Source organism: Protopterus annectens, chromosome 1.part0 (assembly GCF_019279795.1).
Source record: "Protopterus annectens isolate FY-2018-M chromosome 1.part0, PAN1.0, whole genome shotgun sequence".
Lineage (NCBI taxonomy): Eukaryota > Metazoa > Chordata > Ceratodontiformes > Protopteridae > Protopterus > Protopterus annectens.
In genome coordinates this window covers 759,881,975-759,902,596 of record NC_056725.1, presented here as the reverse complement: position 1 = coordinate 759,902,596, position 20,622 = coordinate 759,881,975, and positions in this window count along the sequence as shown.

The following is a 20,622-nucleotide window of genomic DNA, read 5'->3' as shown; positions in this document are numbered from 1 at the left end:
CATGTTCTTAAGTAATTTATCAAACAACTCCGTACATTCATTGACCTGCTGTGGTTCTTGACTTAAAGGACCTGACCTATTAGGGTCAATGCCAAAGACCCCTATATCGTCCTTATCCACAGAAAGGCCTTCTAAAATACTCATCAAATCCATCTTAATAAGAACTGGAACCAAAAACCCCTAACTCCTATGTCTAAATCTGAGAATAAACCAATATAATTAATATACTGGTTGATATAACAAATAAGTGACCACCATATGCAATCTTAAACACTAACCTTGATATATGGCAAACCCACTAATGTTATTAAACCTCTCATATAGAGTCTGACCACTAATATTCAACACAGAACCCAAAATTCCAAATGTAAGGTTAATTTCAGACAATATTAACAGGCCCAATGTGTTACAATATTTTCATAACCTTATCAGAATTCCTTACTAGATATCTTCAACCATTATTGATACATGTTAGAGCTCAGATTAAAGACACCACCAAGTTTTTGAATGGTATTTCTGAAGCTCAATTGGATGATGGCTGGTTCATGTATACACTAAATGTGGTCCCTTTATCTACAAGTATTCCCCATTAGGCAAGCTTAAATGCTCTTGAATATTGGTTAGAAAAAAGATCTTTATATAGTCCTGGATTTAGCACATTTTTTATTTTTTTGACAGAGCATGTGCTCACTAAGAATGTGTTTTATTTTAAGGACACTTGTTATTTACAGCTCAAGGGCACTGCTATGGGAGCTTCTTTTGCCCCCATTTATGTTGATCTTTTTATGGGGTATTTAGAGCTAATGATCATTTATGACAATAGTCATAACGTTTTTTGGAAGAAATTGATATTTGAAGGAGGTTTTTAGATGACTTTTGGTTAGTGTGGAAATCTGATGCCCGATATTTGTATGAATTTGTTGAATATCTTAATGAAAACAAATAGGGCATCCAATTCACCTTAAATTTTGATAAGCAGTCCATCTCTTTTTTGGACGTGTTGGTAAATAAGCAATCGGATGGCACACTTTCCTCCACTCTTTACTGAAAACCTTTCTATTCTAATAATCTTTTGCATGCAACCAGCTGTCATCTACCTCACATAATTCATAACATTCCGAAGTCTCAATATATGAGAATTCGTAGGATTTGTTCGAGTAATGAGGCTTTTGTTAAGCAAGATGGGGAATTAACTCAGAGGTTTGTATGATGTGGTTATAATGTATCACGTTTGTTTCGGACCAGTAACCAGGTCAAACAAATGGATACAGGGGACTTGCTGAAATACAAGAGTTATGATCAACAAAAATGTCATCCTATTCGATTTATTACCAGTTATGGTAGGAACACACGGTCATTTATTGATATTATACAAAGCCATTGGGGTATCTTGTTATCGGATGAGCACCTAAACACATTTTTGGAGAATAGATGTCACTTTTCGTTTAGGAAAGGTAAAACCATGGGTGGTTATTTTAACCACTATAAGCATAGTCAACCAATTTTAGCATCTAGATAAGTTACTATTGAAGGGGTAAAGTGGTGTGTTGTTTTTCTTGTGGACACTGTTCATTTTGTAAACATATAGTTCAAACTAAAGCGTTTTCATCTAAAAATACACCACATATATTTAATATTAATGTTTTTGGTAACTGCAACATGGCTTGGGTAATTCACCTAGTAATAATCACTTGCTCTGCCTTTTGTATAGGGTAAATATCCAGACCAATTAAGTTTTGGATGTCTGAACATTTCAGCAGCATTAGAATTAAAATCCCAATAACGTGTTATATAAACACACTTTAAAACACCCCTCTGCCCAATTTAGGTTCATTATTATTGACAGGGTTTGGGGGGATAGAAGTTGTAAATTAGGATGGAAAAATATTTTGAATAAGAAAGAAAAAGCATGGATAGTCAGAATAGGGTGTTTGTTTTTACCTGATTTGAATAAATGCCATTGATTGGGCTATTGTGATTGTTTAATTAATTACATCATATTATAAAAGATTTTTTCTTTACAGCCTATGTGTACATTGACAAAGGCTTAGGGCCAAAACTGGTCTGTGGCTATTTTGTGACTTTTGAATAAAAGTCTGGTTCCTTCTCCTGTAGTGCTGGTCTTTTTTTGTTCTTAATATTAGAAAAACAAGCAGTAGTTTGAAAAAAATAAATAATGCTACTCTTTATAAAAAGTGATAACTTACCAAACAAAGCTAGAATCAAGAACTGTTTCTGTAAAGCTTAAAACCAAAAAGGTAAAAGTCATAGCATTCCCTTACCTAGCTGCAGGTGATGACAGTAAGGTATTTAATATGTTTAATCTTACTGCAGATCAACAGAATATAATCCTAAAATGAATTTACCATATATTCCGCATTTATTTCTCAGTAGGTACCATCGTTCACCAGTGGTGATTGATGCATGTGTGACTGAATCAAGTGATTGATACAAACAACACAGTGAGCTACATGATTCATTGTTGAGAGACATAATTGTTCATGGTATTAAAAATGGCAACATAAAAACTAAATTATAGTCATGACATGAGACAAAAGCTTGAGTATGTAAACAGAAGCAACATGAATTAGCATACAAATGCTAAGACCTCTCTGAAGATCTAAAATTTGCTAATATTGCACAGAATAACTCTGGTAAAAGAAAGCACAATGTGAAAGTGCTTCTAACAGTACAACAGTACAGCAAACCTTTGCTATGCAGAGCATGATGATGCAGCTAAATATGAAAAGTGTTTGGTTCAGTAACCATCTCTCTTTTTTTCATGATGTGTAAATCAGCATGATAATAAGCCATATGCTGCACTCCCCAGAAAATGCAGAAATTGTGGATTGCCTAATTATTTTTTTTCACAAGTTAGCAAGTATAGAAAAAAGAAGAAAGATCAAAAATGTTTTCAAGAAATTGATGCAAATGAAACTAATGACTGTCCAGTCATTATCATGAATAACTTTCTATCTCATATAGTTATCCTAATGCATCAAAATTGTTTTTGAATGCAGTTGATATGTTGTAGAGCCTGCATGCATTATTTCTTCATTATGATTAGGAGAACAGCAATATTTCCTTTGTAAAAATTGTATAAAATGGGACACTTTCATCACAAATTGCATAGGAATTCATCAGGTTGTTCTGATGAAGTCCTATGCAATTTGAGATGAAACTGCTTAACTGGTTTTACTGCATACTGGAGTTGTGGCTGTTCCTAATAAAGTGAGTTGGAGTGCTGCCCTGGCTGACCATGTGCTCTTGTTCTGGTTACATCTGTACAAAGGCCAGCATAATGCGGGGACAATGACTCCAAAATAGGGAGCTATTTGACATCGATTCCTTATAGAAATGTGGTGGAACTACATATTCTGAAGGATTTGAAGTATGAAACTCAAACATACCTCTCAACATCTTAGAGCAAGAATGCCAAAAACAACGTAAAGTCCACCAGAATAAGAAATAAAACACACACCATGAAGTAGATGAACCACCAGGTAAAAATTTTAATCCTGGTAGCCCAGCCTCTCGCCTTCAAGGGATATTTTCTTACAAAACACCAGCATCTTAAATAGCATCATACCTTAGAATTTTTTTCAATAATACAATTAACAAATACAAATACAATCACCCAGAATTCAACGCCCTTCACATTTAAAATGACAGTATACATTACCTTTGCATTTAAACAATTCTTATTAAACAAATACGAAAATTGGCAGAAAAAATATAGGTGCACAAACATAATCTTTAAAATTTCATAGACACTTCCTGATTTAATCCACCAGGATGTAATGTACCATAATTAAAAATAAATGCAGTTTCTAAATGGTTAAGCCTAGAGTGAAATGTTCCCCCTGATATCTCAGCCTGGGTCAAAACACTAAAAAATAAAGAAGAACCAGCACCCCCATGACTTGCCACTGAACTTTCCCTTTTGTTATTTCTAATGTCCAAAAGATGTTCTCTAATTCTTATCCTAACCATCCTTTTTGTTTGCTCTATGTACCATCTTATATTTTCACATCCACGGGCCAATATACATACATATATATATATATATATATATATATATATATATATATATATATATATATATATATATATATATATATATATATATATATATATATATATACTACCCCACAGGATTTACAATTAAACCTTCCCCTTGTTGAATGCTTTCTACCATTAATCATAGTACCTGACAAATGTGTTATTTTATATCTTAGAGCAAGAACTCTGGACAAATTCATAACTAATGGGGGGACAAAAGCCCAAAAATAGGGATACATTTTTAATATTGCTCTTACAAACTTAGAAAGTTGATAGAATAATGTTTTTTTGCATTATCATGGATTGTCTGAAGAGCATGAATTCTAAAACTCAAATGTCTGTCATTATATTCTGATTTCAGTCAGCAATGGCAGGGTTTATATAAAATCTCTGAATGTTTAGGTTGTCGAATGCGGAAACATCAACACCTAAACATTGAAGTCTAATTAACACAACAGGCCAATTACGCAAATGTTTTCTCCTGGGAAAAAATTCACTTGGCTATCAACAGGGATTTGCCCTTTTCTCCAATATAGAGCGATCTCAAAGTTGGTGTATTTAGTTAGGGGGGTGTAGGGGCACAGCCCCCCCATGAAGGGGGTGTGGGGGGGTGAAGCCCTCCACTTGATTAGGGTTTTAGAATTTGTTTGTTTTTTGTTGGCCACGCAAATTTTTTCCCTGGGAAAAAATTTGTGTAATTGGCCTGTCGCGTTTATTAAATTTCGACGTTTAGGTGTTGATGTTTCGGCATTCGACAACCTAAGCATTCGAAGATCTAATATAGACCCTAATGACATGCCAGTGATTTGCCAACAAACCAAATTTTATGAGGAAAAGATCAAAAATATGAGACAGCATTCTGCAAAGATCTGGACAGTTAAGAGGAATGATCTCAAATGTATGTAATAATGAGTCACATCAGTCCTGAGATCATCACAGTGATATGGCAGAAAGTCACAAATTTGATAAAAAACACATCTGGACAGCCTGTAAATATCTGGACTGTTGAAAGGTAGGAATGCAAAGTATATGGTCCAAACACAGTACAGGACCGTGTATCTACAGTGCACAGTATTGTGATATCCCATTCCTATCATTCTGTACTGAAGCTGTGTAAATTACCTGTAATGGTATACGGACTGTCATGTAAAATAACCACTCAGGGGAAGTGTGTGTATTGAATAGAGACACACAGGGAAAGAGGACAGGTGAAACATCCTAAAGTACAGCAGATGAGGACATACCAATTGAAGATGGTCATAGCAGCAACACCAATCACATATCTATATGGTATAGTAGGGACTGCACAGTGAAAATGTGTTTTATGTGACTATCACACAAGGTGGCATAACAATGGGGAGGATGTCTGTGTGAGATAAGCATCCTTACATGAATAATGCAGAGGAAATCTATCAGTTATCTGACATACAATTGGGGTAGGGTGCATACTGTGAAGCTGTGCAAACTGATTTACCTGAATATGAGTGTAATCTCAGCAAAAGTTTCCAGCAAGTGGAGCACAGGTAAAGGCTCACGGAAAACATTAAAAGAACCAACCATACTCATGCACAATATCAGAATAATACCACCAGTAATCCAATGCCTCTGACATAACATATGTGATTTAGAGTGATTAGAGATGATTCTGCACAAACACACTTGAACAACTATTATGATACATCCATACTCTATGAGGGTTACCGCTCACACTGTCCTGACACTGTAACATCTACTGTAGGTGTTAGGAGGGACACTGCTATACCTGTATCCAACATTATGAGCAATACAGGCTAGTTGACTGGTGTTCATGGCATTTACTTTTCTTCAAAAACGTATGATAAGCAAATTAAGATTTGGACATCAGCTTTCCACAATTAAATATACAAGGTTTGGCAGAGAATAAATGAAAAGCTTTATTGGCATTACATGCCCAACAAGAAGCATATAAGAGGCTTTTAGATGTCTGTCTGAACTGATGCAACTTGAGAGGGGAGGCAAGAACAAGAAAACTGTAAAAGCTGCAAATCGTTTTTGGATTTATCAGAAGGGCCTTTGTGCATTTTTGGCAAAGGCAGAGTTCCCTGTTTGTTGTGCAGAAGCAAATGCTGGCGTATTTGGGGCTCGATTTTTTTCTTTGAACTGTGGTTTCTTTTTGGTGTATTTTAATGGGCATTTGTTCTTTAATAACAACAGGAGACGTCTTTGCAGCCTGCGAAGAAGTGAAGGCTGTTTTGAAAATTGGAGATGTTATCAGCTAATTAAATAGTGTTCTTCTTTCAAAGGTACTTTTGGTTTTACATCTCTGGGAACAGTGTGTGTGTTCTGTTTTGACAGTTCTTTGTTTTTTATAAAGGAATATCCTTTTTTATTGCTAGGAAGTGAATGCTGTCACCAATCAGGGATGCCAAATATATAGAAAAGGAACTAGATTGCAATGTGTGGTTTTCTTTCACACATTTTTGAACGATCCTAATAATTATGGACATTTCTCAATTGTTACATGGCTCTTCATTTTGGCTGTTTATATGAGTGTGCATTACATTTTTATATAAAAATCAGGGCCAATATTATGCATGTAGTGCTATACGCAGTTCTCAATACTATTTTTATTTACTATTGCATAGCTTGGACTCTAAATTGGCGGAATAACCAGTCGCCATTTTTGTTTTGGGTTCATAAAATATATGGCTTTTCTTTTTCTCTCTATGGATGGTTAGATTTCTTCATCTTGGACCTAAATAACTGAATTGGTCACTGATTGATACAATCTGGAGATGGTTTTTTGCATTCATGTTTTTTCTTTTGGTTGGGGGGGTTTGTATGTATATAATATGACTGCTTGTTTATATTTTTTATACTTTTCCTGTTGATGGTTAAAGCTTCTCCACGTTTGTGGTTTTCTTGATTTTAAAACATAAATAGCAGCTTTGGGGATTTGGGAAGTTTTGGTGTTGTAACATGCATTTGGGCTATTTGAAGACTCAGTTTGAGTTCTACTCCTCAATCAAGCCTTACCTCTGATACTCCCCATCTCTCTACCCCACCTACCTGCTTAATTCCCATCCTAACCCATAGCAACCGTGCCACTAGGTAATGCTGTTATAATCCTCACTTGCACTATTCTAGCCTATATTACATCCTACCAAACAGCTACAGTCATAACCCCCAACCATTTCCACTGCACTCTCTCATCAACTTCCCTCAAACACCCACTGCATAATTTCATTACCCCAACCACAAACTACCTCCTCCCAGTACAACTACTCAATTACCAAACCCCCACCACATTTGAACACAAAATATCCATAAAATACAACAATTGTTTTACTGCATATATAAAACATATTCTCAACACTTTCTCTAAACTTGCTTTCAGTGGAGATGTGCACCCCAACCCTGGTCCCAGAATCACCAACATCTCAACAAACCCCCTTCCAACTAACTCCCACATCACCCAAATCACAAGTAACAAAAACCCAAATGACCTCCCCATTATGTCTCTTAACATTAGAAGCATCTGTAATAAAAGCAAAGACCTCCATGCCTACATAAGCCTCTACTCCCCTGACATCCTTATCCTAACCGAACCATGGCTCAAACCTCACATCAAAAGTGAGGAAATACTTGTACAACATCCTCCATAAGGACAGACAATCCAGAAAAGGAGGAGGTGTGGCAGTGTTTTACAAACACCACCTCAATATCCAAATTCTCACCAATTCCGCTTCCCAGTTTGACAAGGGAGAAATGCTTTACACCACCCTCAAATTAAACCCTAACAAATAAATCAACATTATAGGGTGCTATTTCTCACCAGGCCAAAATATACCTCCCCTTGAAAACCTACTAGACTGGGCGAATCTCTCCCTACCCCAAGAAACTATCATCCTCAGGGACTTTAACATCAATTGGCTATCCTGTAATAGCAAACATCCAGCCCTCCACCTAAATCTCCATGGTTTCTCTCAGCTAATACAACCCCCCACTAGGATCAATAAAACCCCCAATAACTATATCATTCTTGACTGGGTCTTAGTTAACAAAGCCCACCACACCTACCTAGCAGGCTTTTTACCTGACTCTCTCAGTGATCATTCCCCAATCTTCCTACTAAAAAATTACATTAATGATTGCAAACCCATTACCCACAGACTTATTCACAACAAAGCTAATTTTAACCCCAACTCTTTCACCTCCTCCCTCCAGAAAGTAAACTGGTCACCTCTAAAGTACCTCAACCTAGACAAAGCAGTCCATTTCTTTAAGAGTACCTTCCTCAACATCCTTAACTCCCATGCCCCCCCCCCCTGAGAAACACCAGAATCAGAACTAAGAGCTCCCCCGTCTACAAAAAAACACCAGGGGCCTTATGAAAACTAGGGATAAAAAATGGGAATGCTGGCGGATAACTAAAAACCCCTCAGACAGGCAACTTTTCCTTGAACTACATAACAAGGTTAAAAAGCAAGTAAAAGCAGACAAAGCCCTTTTCTGTCAGACTTCCCTAAACTCCTCCCAAAACAACCCCAAGCAATTTTGGACCACGATTAACTCTGTACTCTGCCCAGGAAAAGTAAGCACCCCTCTACCAACCACCCCTCTTCACCAGTAGCTTTGCTGATTCCGTCAATAAATACTTCACAGAATCCATTCTATCCCTAACAAAAAAACACTTCCCTACACTAATTCCCCCCTACCCAGCCCAAAACCACCCTCCCTATCTTCTTTCTCTCCACAGTACCCACCTCCTACATAAAAAGACTCATCATGAAACTAAAACCCACAAAACTAGCAGCCGACTGCCTGCCCGCTGAAAGATAGCAGCTGATGTCCTAGCATATCCTATTTCCATATTAATCAACCACTCCATATCTGAATCCTATGTACCCATGCCATGGAAAATATCACACATCATTCCCCTCCACAAAGGTGGCCCCTCCACTGACCTCTCCAAATACTACCCCATTGCCATCCCCTCCCCCCCTCTCCATGATACTTGAAAAATGCATCAACTCACAGGTCTCTGATTTCCTCCTTAACCATAACCTCCTCTCCAATATCCAGCATGGTTTCAGACCACACCACAGCATGCCAACTGCTCTCCTCTCCTTCAGCAACACTATCCTCCATCACAAAAACGATGGCCTTCTCTCCTCTGCAGTATTTCTGGATTTATCTAAAGCCTTTGACATTGTGTCACACAATCTACTACTCTCTGCTCTATCTGACCTCTCTTTCTCCACACCAGCCACAAACTGGTTCCACAGCTATCTACAAGGCCGCCAGCAATCAGTCATCTGGGACAACAAGCTATCCCCTCACCTCCCTGTTACTCTCGGGGTTCCACAAGGCTCCATCCTTGGCCCCCTACTTTTCTCCCTTTTCACCAACAACCTGCACACTGCCACCAAACATGCCTCCCTCATACAGTATGCAGATGATTTCACCCTCATCTGCTCAGCCCCAACTCTAACAGAACTCCAACAGATCACCCAAGAATCTTTCTCTTCAGTTGAAAGCTGGCTATCTAATACCCAGCTTCTCATCAATCCAAATAAAACCAAACTCCTCATCTTCCAATCCTCCAGTTCTACAGCAAACACCCCACATTTCACTATTCAAGCCAAGGATAATACCTCCATTTCACCAACTGCCCACACAAAACTACTTGGCGTACTGATAGACAATAATCTCAAATTTGACACCCACATATCACTAACAATAACAAAAGTTCACAAAAAATGGGTGCCTTATATAGAAGCCACCAATACCTCACCAAACCAGCAAGAATATCTATTGACAATTCCACACTCATCATCTTCTTTCAGCTGTTCCCATTAGGGGTTGCCACAGCGGATCTTCTGTTTCCATTTCTTCCTGTCCTCTGCATCATGCTCTTTCACACCAACCGCCTGCATGTCCTCTTTCACCACATCCATAAACCTTATCTTAGGCCTTCCTCTTTTCCTCTTACCTGGCAGCTCCATCCTTAGCATCCTTTTCCCAATATACACAGCATCCCTCCTCAGCACATGTCCAAACCAATGCAATCTCGCCTCTCTTGCTTTGTCTCCAAACTGTCCAACCTGAGCTGACCCTCTGATAGACTGATTCCTAATCCTGTCCATCCTAGTCACACCCAGTGCAAATCTTAACATCTTTAACTCTGCCACATCCAGCTCTGACTCCTGCCTTTTCGTCAATGCCACCGTCTCCAACCCATATAACATAGCTGGTCTCATTGCCCTCTTGTAGACCTTCCCTTTCACTCTTACTGGTACCCATCTGTCACAAATCACTCCTGACACTCTTCTCCACCCATTCCACCCTGCCTGTACTCTCTTCTTCACCTCTCTTCCTCACTCACCATTACTCTGAACTGTTGATCCCAAGTACTTAAACTCATCCACCTTTACCAACTCTACTCCCTGCATCCTCACCATTCCACTACCCTCCCTCTCATTTACACACATATATTCTGTTTTAGCCCTGCTGACCTTCATTCCTCTCCTCTCTAAAGCATATCTCCACCTCTCCAGGGTCTCCTCAACCTGGTCCCTACTCTCACTACATATCACAATGTCATCTGCAAACATCATAGTCCATGGGGCCACCTGTCTGATCTCATCTGTCAACCTGTCCATTACTACTGCAAATAAGAAAGGACTTAGAGCTGATCCTTGATGTAATCCCACCTCCACCTTAAATATATCTGTCACTCCCACCGCAGTCCTCACCAATGTCACACTACCCTCATACATATCCTGTACCACTCTTACATACTTCTCTGCCACTCCCAACTTCCTCATACAATACCACAACTTCTCTCTAGGCACCCTGTCATATGCTTTCTCTAAGTCCACAAAGACACAATGCAACTCCTTCTGACCATCTCTGTATTTCTCCAACAACACTCTCAGAGCAAATATTGCATCTGTAGTGCTCTTTCCCGGCATGAAACCATACTGCTGATCAGCAATCATCACCTCCCTTCTTAACCTATCTTCCACTACTCTTTCCCATAACTTCAAGCTGTGACTGATCAATTTTATCCCCTGTAGTTACTGCAGCTCTGCACATCACCCTTATTCTTAGAGATAGGTACCAAAACACTTTTTCTCCACTCCTCAGGCATCCTCTGACTTTCCAAAATTTCATTAAACAATCTGGTTAAAAATTCCACTGCCATTTCACCTAAGCACCTCCATGCTTCCACTGGTATATCATCTGGACCAACAGCCTTTCCATTCTTCACCCTCTTCATAGCTGACCTTACTTCCTCCTTGCTAATCTGTTTCATTTCCTGATTCACTATCCCCACATCATCCAACCTTCTTTCTCTCTCATTCTCTTCATTCATCAGCCCTTCAAAGTACTCTTTCCATCTACTCAACACACTCTCCTCGCTTGTGAGTATGTTTCCCTCACTATCCTTTATCACCCTTACGTGCTGCACATCTTTCCCAGCTCTGTCCCTCTGTCTAGCCAATTGGTACAGGTCCTTTTCTCCCTCTTTAGTGTCCAATCTCTCATACAACTCTCCATATGCCTTATCCTTAGCCTTCGCCACCTCTCTCTCTGCCATGCGTCTCATCTCCTTATACTCATGTCTACTTTTTTTATCTCTTTGACAATCCCACTTCTTCTTCACCAGCCTCTTCCTCTGTATACTCTCCTGTACTTCCTCATTCCACCAGGGTTGCATCAGGAAGGGCATCCGGCATAAAACCTCTGCCAAATTACTTATGCGGAGAACATTTCATATCGCCAATTCCACACTAATCTCCACATTACTCTATGCATCACCCATACTTACTAATCTTAGACAGTCAGACCTACACAAACTCGAAGCCTGCTAAAATAAAATCACAAAATTTGCCACTGGTACCTCCTACCACAGTCACCACTGTGTCTCCCTTAGAAACCTTGACTAGCTTGAACTCCCACAACTCCTACACCAAACTCAACTCACCTTTGCTCATAAACTAGTAAACTACCCTCTCCATATCCCATCTCTCCATACAATTCTCCAACCCTACCACTCTTCCAGACCACTACACTCCTGCAACAAAAATCTACTCCAGGTCACCAAAGCCAAAAACTCAGCAGGTGAAGCACTTTTTTCCTGCGCTATATCCAAACAACCTTCCCATTGCCATAACTACCCTTCCTTCCTGCAGTCTTTTCAAGACTGCACTTAAATCTCACCTAATTTATCACTGGCTTTGTCCTTGTCCAAACCCCGACTAATAACCCCCCCCTTCAACTCTTCTCTCCTTTCCCAGATTTAGATAGAGTATCCTCTCTATCACTATAAAATTGAACTGAAGATTACTCACTGCTTGTTAATCCTTCCAGGATTTAGTTATCTTTTATTATTGTCATCTAGTCACTGTCTAGAAAATTTGTAGCACTGTATTTTACTTCTTATTTCTCAATGTTTATAATTATAGCTTACTACTCAATTGTACTGATTCTGCTCCTGTATTACTCCATGTCATGATCACTTCTACTGTATACATACCTTTATTGTTATTGTTTTCCCATCTAGCATGTCTTTCTGTGGAGCTTTTCTCCCCGGGCCTCCACTGAAAAAGGGCCTGTGTCCAGTCAGAATTTCCCGGTAAACAAATGTAAATAAATATATAAATATTTATTTAATTAATTAATTAATTAATTATTTTACATTTGTTGACCGGGCTAGTCCAACTGGATATATGTCCATTTTCAGTAGAGACCCAGGGAGAAAAGCTCCACAAAACACAGTGTTATTTATATTATGTGACATTTTGCAAATGCGGGTACATTACAGATTTTTGCCATTCATTACATTTCATTGCATTTCTGCTTACAGAATCATAGTACATATCAACCATGGTTAGCCATACAAAGACATCTCTAAATAACATTTTTTAAAATAAAAGCACACTCTATTTATAGTTAACAGAAAAGTTAAAGCTAGCTTATACAGGTATGATGATTAGTACCCAGAGATAAGTGAAGTAGTTACTCAGGGTTAGCACAAGGGCATAACCACTGTGATTTAAGGTATGATTTCAGTTTGCTTTTAAATAGTGTTATTGAGGAAAGGGAGGTTAGGTCACTGGGGAGGGAGTTCCAGGTTTTACCCACAGTATTAGAAAACAAAGAGTCACCAGCCATATTGTTAGTTTTAACTATTTGTAAAAGTAGTTTATTTGATGAGCGTAGGGTCTTGAGGTTATTATAGGGGGTGATAAGGTTTGTAAGTATTGGTGTGTTAGTAGGTTGATACAGGATCTTGTGGCAACTGTTAATTGGTTAAATAGTGGTAGATTTGGCAACTCTAGCCATCCTAGTTGTTCAAGCTTGTTACAATGATGGGTTCTGAAGGCAGACCCAGTTGCAAATCAGGCAATATTATTGTAGGAGATAGCTTGTTCATGTTATTTTTACATAGTTTAGTATATATAGGGGAGGCATACAGAAGGGTAGAGATTAAGTGGGTATGGGCAATAGTGGCCCTGGCTAGTGGAGCTAGAAAGGGTTTGATCCTATAGAGGGATCCTAATTTTTTGTTGACTGTTTTTATAGTACTGTTAATATGGGAATCAAAGGTAAGGTTGTTATCAATTAGTACCTCAAGAAGTTTTGTAGTAGGATCCAGAGATATGATAGTACCATTGCTTGATATAACCGTAAAGTTAAGTGGGGAGGCCCTACTGGTGAGAGTGAATAGTAGCAGTTTAGTTTTTTGGGGGTTCAAGATGAGACATCAGTGTAGAAGCCATTTCTTGACCATATTAAACATGTTTTGGGTTAGGGACTGTAGGTCTGATGGAGAAGTGGCTGAGCATATTAACGTGGAATCATCCGCGTATTGGATATGGGTAGCTTGAGGTATCACAGAATGTAGGTCATTTATAAAAATAGAGAATAGGAGAGGGCCTAATATGGAGCCTTGAGGGACACCAAGGGCAATTGGGAGGTGAGAAGATAAGTTGTTCTCCCATAGTACAGCCTGCTGTCTGTTGCTTAAGTAGGATTGGAACCATTGTATAGCCAGTGCATCTAGTGACAGGCTTTTGAGTATGTTTATGAGTAAGTGGTGGTTAACCATTTTGAAGGCTTTCAAAAGATTAATAAAGAGGGCTGAGGACAGAGTGTCATTATTGCTATTTTTATTAATACAGTCAGAGGAGGATAAGAGAGCAGAGGTGGTGCTTTGAAATGGCCTAAAACCATGTTGGCAGTTAGCTAGTAGGTTGTTTTCTATTAGGTAGTTTGACAGTTGTTTATGAATGCATCTCTCCATGATTTTTGCCAGTGGAGATAACATGGCTATAGGTCTATAGTTTGATAATTCGTTGGGGTTACCACCTTTATGCAGGGGGATAATATGTGAAATTTTCCAGATTGATGGGATCATTCCTTCAGTAATAGTTCTATTGATTAGGGTGGAAATGGGGTAGGCTATGGCTTTTGCAGCTTTTTGCAGGTATTCTGCAGGTAGTAGGTCTGCAGAGAGGGTGGTAGGTTTAAGTTTTTGAATAAGGGTGCAGACAAGGGATGTAGGAACAGGTTGAAAGTGAAATGATGGGGGTGTGTTAGAGATGGAGATAGTCGAAGATGAGGTATCAGAGGATAGCTGATTGGCAAGAGATTGAATGGTCTCTGTGAAGAAAGTGTTAAAGGTATTAGCCATTTGCTTGGGACTATCGTGATCAGAGCCTAAAGGGGTGGGTGCGACTGAACGACCTGGGTGTAAGAGTTTATTAATGCCTGACCAGAATTTTTGTGGTTTGTTTTGGTGGGTTTGTTGGAATTGAAAGTAAAAGTTTATTTTATCCAACAGTATGGCTTTTTTTGTTTCATTTCTTATCTGTCTAAACTTTAACTGATCTGCAGGGCTTTTAGTAGTATGCCATTTGGCCTAGAATTTATTTCTATGGAGGATTATTTGTTTGGTAGCTTTTGAGAGCCATGGAGCTGGTTTAATCCTAGCTCTAATTGTACGTGTTGGTGCATGGTAGTCTAGAATGGCTAAGAATTTAGAATTAAAGTATTTTACTGCTTCCTCTAAAGGTAGGTGTTTCAGGGGTGACCAATCACATGCCTTAAGTTCTTTTGAAAGCTGTCAGGGTTAACATTTTTGGTGGTCCTTATTGTCCTATAGGTGGTTGGGTTTGGAATGCCACTCTTATATCTGATTATGAAAGTGAGAGAATGGTCACTTATATCTTCGAGGAGGGTCCCTACTTTGTAAGTTTGGTGATGACTATTTATGAGAATCCAATATAAGGTGCTTTCCTTGTTATTAAGTTTATGTATGTATGTATGTGTGTGTGTGTGTATATATATATATATATATATGGCACAGTTAGTTCACACTGTCACGAATTATATCCATGCCATTAATGTTGTCCAGCACCCATGTATGTAGTGTGTGCATCAACAGAACAGGTAGTACACATGTATCTGGTGTAACAACTTGACTGGTGTTCTGCACCATGACACAATCATGTATATGCCACAAAAAGAATACCTAGGTATGGCCAGTAAGCTGTGTGACAGCTCACTGTGACAAAGGTGGTACACTTCAGTTGCACATCACTGGAAGATGTGGATGGAGGTACATGAAAAAAGGGTGCATTGTACTCAGTTATTGGTGTGATGAAGGCTGGGAGCTATGAAGGTATTTTGGCCTCTGATGTAGATGTCCTTCACATACTCAGTATTTGTGTTACATTCAAGGGAGTAGTCAACACTGTGAGCACATGCTGGTGGATATTCTACTTAACATCTACCCCAGGACACAGGTCACATACCTATTGGTTTGATTTTAGGGTGTGATGCCACATTATACTTGGGTTATGTGTTTGTTTTCCTGACTTAAGAAATCCTCCCATGTTTTTTTGTCATTGTAGGTGTCAGCAGTCTTTGGTATGTGTGGATACTGACTGTATTATACTAATATCATAGCTGGAGTCAATGATTGCCACAAATCTGTAGCTCTTCAGGCAACTGTTTGGACACAGAATGTGTATGTCATCTGTGATGTCCCTCACTTAAATAATGGACAGGAAAGGGCCTAGCACAGCCCTGATGTATGGACCTGATCACTAGATCTTTGATATAGGTCACTTCACACATTTCAACATAGTGAGATGCCACATATATGATACACTGGTTTACCCACTTAGTGGTATAGCTGTTTATGGCCACATGTGACAGTGTTGATTGAATACCTCACTGTGGATTTGTGTCAAATGCCTTGACCTGGTAAAGTTCCACAGGATGATACTGTTGTCATCATGCATGCCCCCGATGGCCTCTTTGAGGACATCTATCAGATGTAACAGACATGATGTAGCATTAACAACTGACACAGGTCTGTTGCACACAGCCGGAATATTACTAGTGTCCATTTAGAAGAGGTCCATGATGACATGTTGGTCTATCTCACAGTTGAGGAGAATCTGAATGTCTCCATACATGCATGCATCAGGTGCTGTCCCCCCAACTTATATGGATGCATATATTGATGTACACCCTTCTATGGAAACAGGGTGTGCTGGTGTGTATTCAGCCATATTCAATCTGTTTTAAAAAAATGGAAATATGTACAGCACCCAAGCCTAGTTTTCGGCACACGTGTTCACACAGGAAGGCATGCATTTGTCAAGATCAGGGAAGAGAATTTTTGCAGCAGATATTTTGCAATATTTGACAAACACTAGGCAGGAATTTTGACAGGTCGAAAATGTAACAGTTCACAGATAGCAACATTTGATGCAGCTCTGATGGTTATTAATGCTAGGAGCATTAATAATAAAACTTTTTATTGGAAAATTGACTACGTTCCCACAAGACTGAGTTGTTATTTTTTGTGAAACATGGTTAAAGAACAATGACTGGAAACCAGTTCTGTCAGGGTATAAATGTTTGACTGTAGCAGACATTCTAACAAAAAAATCAGGTGGAGGTGTTATGATAGGGATTAAAGATAATTATGAGACCTGTGATTATTACATGTTCAAGTGATAACACCAATACTATAGACTGTGTAACTGTGACAATAAAAACAACCCTAGAACATATATCAATTGTCGGAGTGTATAGACCACCAAAGTTAAGAGCAGATGATGTAGAGGAATTCATACATTTCTTGCATGAAACACAGAAGGGAAGAATAATATTAACTGAGGACTTAAATTTACCAGAAACAGACTGGAATAATATTGATTCAACAATGTTAGTAAGGAAATTATTCACAACATATATTCAGGAACAACAATTGCTTCAGATTGTAAAGAAACCTACCAGGGGACGGAACATACTAGACATTGTTTGTGTTACTAAAGAAATTACTGTTACTTCAAGTCAAGTTTTTCCAGCATTGATGTACAGTGATCATGTGGTTATAAAGGTTAATTTGTTGCTAGATAATTCTGCCAAACTGAAATCTCTACCAATACACAGAAGGTTAATTACAGATTATTTGGAAGCAAAACAGTCACTATGTAAAACAAACTGAAGTGAGGTGTTCAGTGGAAAAACTGCCGATGGAATGTGAAAAGTTTTGAAAGAGAAATTGTTTGAATGCAAAAAAATGTTTAACATCAGGATCAAGGCATGCAACATCAGGGGTATAAGAACAAGGTATCTGATTAAGATGAGAGACAATAAATATAAGAAATGGAAAAGAGGTCAAACTACAACTTTGAAAACTGAAATAAACAAACTGGACAAACAGATTAAGTATAATGTGAGACAAGATCAAAAAAGTTTTGAAGAAAATCCATATAAAGATATTGAGCATAACAGGAAACCTTTTTATAGATACTCAAAATATAAAAAAGAGGTGGCAAACACAGCCTTGTCTGAAATGTAATTACTGAAGGAAAAAAGCCCTAACTACACACATATTCCTGTCTTTAAAATGAATTCTTAGATGTGTACAACAGTCATGCTGCCAATTCGAACACATGAACAGGACAGTCCACAACCCTGCAAACTTGCTTTGTAAAATGTTAGTTTGTGTTAAGAAAATGCTAAAATACATCCATTAAAAAGCAAGTTTACAGGGTTGTAGACTGTGCTGTTCATGTGTTCGAGTTGGCAGCATGACTGTTGTAAGCATCGAAGAATCTGTTTTAAAGATCGGAATATGTGTGTAGTTAGGGCTTTTTTCCTTCAGTGATTACATTTCAGACAAGGCTGTGTTTGTTGTCTCTTTTTAATATTTCAGGAGTTCTACATTTTTACTAAAAGGAGCTTTATTAACCACTTCTTTGTTTATTTTGTGTCTTTTTATAGATACATAAGATGTGGAAGGAGTGAACACACACAAATTGATAAACTGTGTGCAGATTATAAAATTTATTCTCAGACACAACAGATTATAGATATATTTACAAAATCTTATGCAAAACAGTCTGGCTCCAAAAAAGAGGTAATAAGTTGTCCTAGTGACATCCAGGTAACCCCAGATACTGGAATCAAATTAGATTATATTGAAAAAAAACTGCGCAAACTGGATCCAAACAAAGCACAGGGAGGAGATGGCATTAATAACAATAACCTGAGAACACTTCAGCAAGAACTTACGGTACCATTATATCTATTATTCACTAGGTCGTATAAATATGGGGAGATTCCTCAAGTTTGCAGACATGTGCTTATTAACCCTGTCTTCAAGGGAAAGGGGAGTAGGAGAAACCTAGAGTCATATAGACCCTAAAGTCTACTTTCAGCATGTATATGTTGAAAAACAGATCTATTATCACCTATAACATGATGTTCTATAACAATATAATAACAGCCATGAATGAAAAATTGTGTTGTGATATAATTTACATAGATTTAACTTCAGCATTTGACAGGGTCATACACAAAACACTGATCAATAAATTAGTACAACTAGGTATTGATGTACTCTTGATAAGGCGGATAGCTGCATGGCTTGCAAATACGACATGGCAAGAATCATACAGCAGCTGCACAGGTAAAATCCTTGGGTACAGTCAGGGTGTCCCACAGGGCTTTGTCCTAGGTCCTTACTTGTTTAGACTGTATCTTACAGACGTAACTTTTTCATCTGAGGTGTTCTACTGTCTATATACAGATGACCTGAAATTGGGTAAACTGATTACATGTGTTACAGATAAGGCATGTCTGCCAAATAACGTGACTAAATGTACCATTTGGGCACAGGAGAATAATATGCTGATAAATACATCAAAAACTAAGCATATGAGATTTGGGAGACAAAAATTGAAAGGTGAATATTTTATACGGCACACAGTGATTGAAACAATAGACTCATTTAAGGACCTGATGAAATCCCAGTGAGTGGGGATGAAAGAGCTAAATCCATTTTATTTTTTATAATAAACTTGAATTATTTTAAGTTTTAAGTCATACCGGTCCTGCTGACTACAGTGTATCATTTCTGTGAATTATTTGTGCAACCTGGTCACTGTATTCACTTGTGTGCTGTTATTTTTTTTAGTATTATAGTATATTGGCAAGCTAGAAGGACCTTTTAATGCCTGTGCTTGAAATATTTGTATGTATGTATATATGTATATCAGGAAGGTGTATCTGCTGAGTCAGACCATAGGCAATCTGTGATGTTGTCACAACACATTTATTCCATGTGATAGGCCTTGGTGAAGGTAAAATGGTGTATACTGCCTGTTGTGATCTGGCCAGGGGTTTTGTCATAATCCCCCACACAGATATCATTGAGAAACCCTCCCAGCTGGGGATTAACCTTTACAACACTAGATGCATAATCAATTGGCTCACCGACAGAACACATACTGTGAAAATTGGTGAATCACTGTTGCCAGTAGAGCTGTCACCACTGGCAAACCCCAGGAATCTATGCTTGGCTCTACACTGTTTGGACTCTATTTCTCAACAGTTCAGGCTAAGGTATATGGCCTTTAGGTATATGGCCTTTGGCTTACCAAGTCTGATGATTCTTGCATATTAGCACACGATCTACAAATAAATGCAGAAATGTGTCTTTTTTATGTTGCCCATCTGAAAAGAGGCATTCCGTGTTAATCACAGCATTGACAACAATCCTGCTATGCTGAAACCCAGTGATTTAAACACTGGGAACACATGTTGATAGCAATCTGAATTTTGACAACCAACTGTTCACACTGGTATTGAAAGCCTATGTTGTGTACATCATAAGTCATGCCAGCATATTCAGGTCTTAGGATTGTATGACACCACTGTACTCAAACCTCATCAGAACACTAATAGATAATAATGTTCTCTTTTGCATGTCCCTCACCAGACACATGCAGTAGCAGGGTTTTCTCATCAAGAAAACACAGGGCCTACAAACCATGCCATGATATATGTGTTGACAGATTAAAAGCCACGTGACTGTAATCTGTCTCTTATAAGATGAGATGACTTCTGACTGGCCTCCAGACCAGCATCTAACACTGCCTGGTGGAAGTACTGCATATCCACAAATCTGATATAGCTGATGACATCAGCAGTGTCTGTTGAGGAGAATATGCTAATAACAGTATCCCACATGCTGGTGTAAAA